Here is a 5,992-nt window from a genome sequence, read left to right on the forward strand (position 1 = left end):
CATAATGGCCCTGGACGTTAGGCTGAGGATGAATGCCTCCTCGGCTAACCTAAGCTGAGGTCCGTAGAGGTGGTCTGCCATCTGAGGGAATGTTCCAGGAAGTTTTGTTGGCACGGATAAGCATTACAGAAATAAAGGACAGAGGAGAGTCCTAAAATATTTAAGGAGAAAGTTGCTACCACCGCATTTGCAACTAACTCTCTAGCCGCATTAATGTGGAGGTGATACCTGAACAATGGCTTTCAGCCTTACAGGTACTACCTAAAGACTTTAGGATGGTACTGATGGGACAAGTATCAAGACCAACCATTTGGCTTGCATGTGGAGGATAGAGATGAAAAGGTAAAAGAGTATAAAAGAAGAAGGAAGCAATGAGAGAAGGAGATTAAGAAATCAATAGAGAAATACTGTAGCAATCAAGAACCAAATTTGTAATCAAACTTGTAAGAAATATATAAGAACTGATCTCCTCGGATTGTGTCGAGGATGATTTTCTTTAGCTTAAACCAGTCCATCTTCTTGTTCTTGTCATTTGAGTCAATTTTATTTGTTGTCCAACTCATTTTAACTCAGTTTTCCAACTCACTCTCTACAAACTCATTGTTTTGGGCTTGTTGGGCATGAGTCCATTCACTGTTTGGGCTAGGGATCTAAATCCGATCCTTATACAAAAGATTTTAAAACATCTTCAAAAAAAAAAAAAAAAAAGATTTTAAAACATAGAACAAAGTTTGGATATAGGGATTTAAGATCAAGGGATTTAAATAATAATTTCTAGGGTAAATTGTAAAATACACCCCTGAAATTTGGTGTTGCTTGAATTTTACACCCTGAAATTTGAGAAATTTGATTTTACATCTTAGGTTTTAGTTCCGTTAGCAAAACCTCACCCTCTGTTAGTTTAAGGTGTAAAGTGACACATAGGCTTGTTGACATGTTTATTTTTGCCACATCAGCCATTCAAAACAACACTATTTCAAAGGAAGGAAAAGACACTACTACTAACTCTCTAAATGGCACCGTTCACCCAACTCAAAGCAAAAATTCCAGGCCATTTTGTCCAACCTATCTCTATCTATATCTATATATATATATATATATATATATATAATAGCAGAAGTTGAGAGAAAGTGGATTCCTACAATAAAGGAGGCATTGACAAATAAGAAAAAAGACTCCTTAAAATGTTGCCACGTATACCGTTTTTTAGTAAAATAGCCGCACGTTACAACGTTTGGCCTTTCAAAACTCTGCCACGCTTGCAATTAAAAAACCGATTAGAAAAAAGTCCTATTAAAATAAAATAAAAAAAGGCGTTGCAATTAAGAAAACCCTACTTCATCAGACTGCTTAATATTTTCTCTCTCTGAACAAAAAAACAAGCGATACTGCGATACAGAGAAAGGGAAGGAGGAAAAAAAAAAAAATTGCAATCCAGTGAAGAATCGTGCGATCAAACGTTCGTCCCAGAGGTATTGAGAGAGAGGCGATGAAATCGAGAGAGAGGCTATGAAGACACGGAGAAAGAAATAGAAAAAGAGAGAAGCGATGAAGACACGGTGAAACAAACAGAAAAAGAGAGAGGCGATCCTAGTACACGGAGAAAGAAGAAATCGCCTCTCTGTTTCTGACAGAATGACTCTCTGCCCACAAACAACGCCTTTGATGGGTTTTATTCTTTTTCTGATTTATTTATAGGTAAATTAGATCTGTTATATGCATTCAATTTTTCAATTTGGTTCTAGATTTGGATTCAAAAATTAAGGCTAAGGAAATCAGGTTCTAATATGTGACTATTCTTTTTTTAATTTTTTCGGTAATAGTTTTTTTTCAATTCGTGTATTTTGGAATTAAATCATTCAATTTCAAAAATTAATCAGTTAAAATACTATGCACACAGAGATAGAAATAGAGAAAGAGAGGCGATGAGGCCTGGGACACAGAGAAAGAGGCAGAGTTCAGTTTCCCCACCACCATCCGTTCCCTTTCCAGATTTAGACCACTAGATTGCCGGAACCGACATCGACAACGGTACATTTTTTTTCTCAATTTTGTAGGTTTGGGTATAAAGTTTAGATTTGATTCGTTTTTGTTATGGGTTTTTGGATTCTCTATCAAAATGTTTGTTTTCTCAATTTTAGATATTTGCTTTTGTTTTGGTTTTTTAGATTACAGATATCACTAAAAATATTGATTTTAGTTTGGGTACTTCTGTTTCTAATCTTAACGAAATCTTTGGGATTAAATAAGTATAGATTTGAATGTTGCATTGATATTTATTTTAGGTTTTTTTGCCGTATACCCATAACCAGTAAAGTTATTTATTTATTTATTTATTTTTTTCAAATCTAGGGATTGAATATGATTTAGGTTTGAATTTTTTGGTTGGATTGCTTTACCCTCGCCAGACTTAGACCACCGGAACCACAATCACAAAGAGAAACAGTTCTTAAAGCGCACATCGGAATGAGAGAGACTAAAAGTTTTAAGGAAAAAAAATCAGTTCTAATTCTTATTTTTAAGATTTGTATATTCCTTTTTTTTTGTTAATGCTATTGTTCTCTTCTTTCCTTCTTCTTATTCTCTGAATTCTATTTCGTTTTTCTTTTCTTTCTTCTTAACTTTTTTTTTTTTTTTTTGGTTTGCAACCGTTCTATGGCAGTTTCTGTTGAAAGGAAAAGCCTCAGTTGCTGTAAAAAAACTATTTTAGTATCAAACAGAAAAAAATTGGGGCTTTTAGAATAACGACATAGAGATTTGAGATTTTAAAGTAGAGAAAGAAAAATCAAAGTCTTCACACACAGTCAGATTGCCAAAATCGTTACCTATAAAGTTTTGTTTTTAATTCTTAAAATCTTTGAAATATTTTGGTTTGATAGGGGCACATTTGCATTAGACGAAAATTTTGAAGAACAAAGTGGATTTTAATTAGAAAGTGTTGAAGCCCAAATGAAGATTTTTGGCAAAAACAAGTTTGAAGAGAAGCCAGTAAGCACCACAATTTTGAAATTTTCTAATTTGCATTTTTTTAATAGAATAATTTGCATAAGTTCATGATTTTTTTTTTAGCATGGCTCTTCATTAAAATTTATCTTTATACTGTTGAAAGCAACAATGTGTGCTAATTAAAAAGTAGATTTGGGTGTTTTGTCATTTGATGAGTTGCCTTGAATGTGTCTGATTATAGTTGTCAATCGGACTCGCATTAGAGTTGTGACTGAGATTTATACTATGAATGAATTATGTAGATTGCTTAAACTATCTTTTGGAATTGTCTTCCCAGTTTCAGGCTTCTTTTTGTCTTCTTCCTTGGGTAAACAATATTGAACTTCTTCTTTTCTTCGTTTGCAGTGGCTAAAAAGCACTTAGCATCAAAACTTTGGTAGTTAAGGACTAGAAAAACTTTATTTTATTTTTTTTTTCTGCAATATTATAGATCCATATTTCAAAATTTCTTTTCCTTAAATCAATGGTTGTGTTGTAATTCTTAACTAAATTATTTGACCCATGAAATTTATGACTCTTTATGTTTTCTATGTTGGTGTTTTAGCTATGCTTGAACTTGCAAGAAAGATAATTTCAGAGATATTTGAAGGCTTAAGCCAAGGGTTTGCATCTAAAAGATATAATTTTTTTTTTCTCCCTGTGGGATCTAAATGATCACATAATAACTTTAAAAGTGGAATATAGACTTCACAAGTCTATTTGCTCAGTGCTATATACCTTAAGTGAACAAATATTGGTCGCCTTATTATAAATTTTAAGTCGAAAAGAAAAAAAGTATTCTGAATATGCGTAATAAATTAGATAGATAGTTAATTTTCTATTATATATACGAGGAAATAATCTCATTTTAATATATATATATATATATATATTTCTTTTTTTCTTTTTTTGGAACTTTAATGTTTAATGTTACAAACTTCTTCATCTCTACCAAAGCCCCCAACTCCTTAAAGTCTGCAATAGTTTCTATTCATATGAATTAAATATTCTATACACTATCTAAAAAAGAAATTTTGAGCCACTATAATGAGAATTGTTTTGATACTTATTTATTTTTTGTAGCTATGATCATATATTTTTGGATAGTGGGTCATCTTTGTTTACTATAGGTTTCATGCCTCCATAATGCATGTCAATACCATGTAATGCTGAAGTAGGTATCTTAATTCTTTAATTTTTAGGTGTTAGTTCTAAATAAGTTGGCTTCCTGTCAAAATGATTGGATATGGAGTTATATGGTTTTTTTTTTTTTTTTTTTCAATTCGTTAATCAAGATAACGTTAAGTTTCATTTTCATTGTCCAAGAATATATACTCTATTTTGTGACTTTAGTGTTCTACTCTAATATGTATGGACTTCATTATAACCACTATGTTCCATTTTATTGATCACTTATTGATAGATTTTGTAGCTATCTGAAATCTGGGCTGTACATGAACCACTAACAAATGTAGAATCAAGGTTTGATTAGTCGTGGTCCAAACCTTCATTTTTCAGATTTAAATTTTCACTGAACTGTTGCATTGCTTTTTACAATTCAACCCATATTTCCAATGTTTTCTTAGGCTTCGTTTGCAGTATTTCTTTCATCTTTCTCTGCTGCAATTTAAAATTGCTATGCTTTTTTTTTTTTTTGAGCAATCGGAAATAATGGCTGCAATTATATGGATTGCCCTCTTTGCAGTTTCACTAAGAATAGTTAGGTATACAAAAGTGCTCACCACAACCAAGAAAGAAAACCAAAAATCTATAAACTGATACCAAAGCAGTAGTAAAAGTGTTAAACTTGAAACTAAAATCTTATGAATAGTGGAGCTAAGAGATGTTTTGCACAAATCATGCACCTGTAGAGCATTAAAAGATAGATCACACCAGTTACACATCACACGCATGATACAATGCACTTGAAATTCCACTAGACATGAATTGGATCTTACCTTCTATTGTAGGACTTTAAAAGTAGGAAGTAAGGCTACAACATTTGATGCAACATGAAAAATAGTTTGCAATCTCTGCTCTAATGGTTAAGAGATGTCATTTTTTGGTTTCACATGTTGTGCAAACCAAAAACCAGCTCAGCTAGATGTTGCACAGATCACTATTACCCATAGAAATCCTTGGGTAAAGTATAAGCGAAAAGCAGATTTCGCTTATACTTGAGCTCACTACATTTTCTCTTTTAGAGCATTTTGGTTTCTTAAATTATATTTAAACTTAATTAATCTGTGCCTTGCTACTTTGTGTTTTGTCAGTTGGGCATGAAATATAAATGTGGTTTTGATCTTTGCAATATGTGATGAGCATGAGAGTTATATCATTTTTGTGAAATGAAAGTTATGTTTTTCTCACCTCTTAAGTTTGACTATTTGATCGACTGGGTGTTTCTTTTAAATATTATTAAATATTATTCTCATATAATTTAAATGAAAACATGACAAATGTTAATGCCTAACTGATTAAAAATATTTGTAGGTAACTATCGACTGTCATTCACATAGGCAACAAAGCTCTACATCAACTTTGACATTCCAAAAGTCACAAAGGAAATTATGCCAAAAGGAAGACTTGGAAGCATAAAAAATGCTTAAGAATTATGCACCAAGTTCTCTTCTCCGTACCCTTTTCTTATTTACTTAATTTTCTGTTTTATTTCAGATTATGAGAGATTTAATTTTCTGTATTTAGGCTATGGTTTTGTAATTTGAGCATCCTAAGACTCTTATATCAACATGAATTTAAGTTTTGTAATATATGTGATTCTAATTTTGAACTTAGTTATAATTGTAGATTGTAATTCATTTGTCTCTGTTAAATTGCCACACTGTTCAGTGCAGCCTTATTTTGGGAATACAAGATTGATGAAAATTGAGAATGCTATAAGTATACATTTTTATAGGTGCTACATTAAAAAGCTTATAATTTCAAGTAATGAATCTGAGTCCTAATTTTAAGTACTGAGCTTGATTGTTGACCTTCTAGGTTTATA

The 5,992-nt window shown here is 31.8% G+C and overlaps 1 long non-coding RNA gene across 3 annotated transcripts; it reads left to right on the forward strand.

The window, feature by feature from the left end:
* The first annotated feature begins 1,338 nt into the window (after nt 1-1,338).
* On the forward strand, nt 1,339-5,756 carry LOC126693733 (uncharacterized). Of its 3 annotated transcripts, XR_007645490.1 has the most exons (5): nt 1,339-1,698; nt 1,901-2,031; nt 2,880-2,988; nt 4,409-4,467; nt 5,479-5,756. It is a non-coding gene; the product is annotated as an uncharacterized LOC126693733 (long non-coding RNA). The 3 variants fall into 3 exon arrangements; XR_007645489.1 differs by lacking the exon at nt 4,409-4,467; XR_007645488.1 differs by lacking the exons at nt 2,880-2,988; nt 4,409-4,467.
* The last annotated feature ends 236 nt before the right edge of the window (nt 5,757-5,992 follow it).

This window comes from Quercus robur, chromosome 7, assembly GCF_932294415.1.
Source record: "Quercus robur chromosome 7, dhQueRobu3.1, whole genome shotgun sequence".
NCBI lineage: Eukaryota > Viridiplantae > Streptophyta > Magnoliopsida > Fagales > Fagaceae > Quercus > Quercus robur.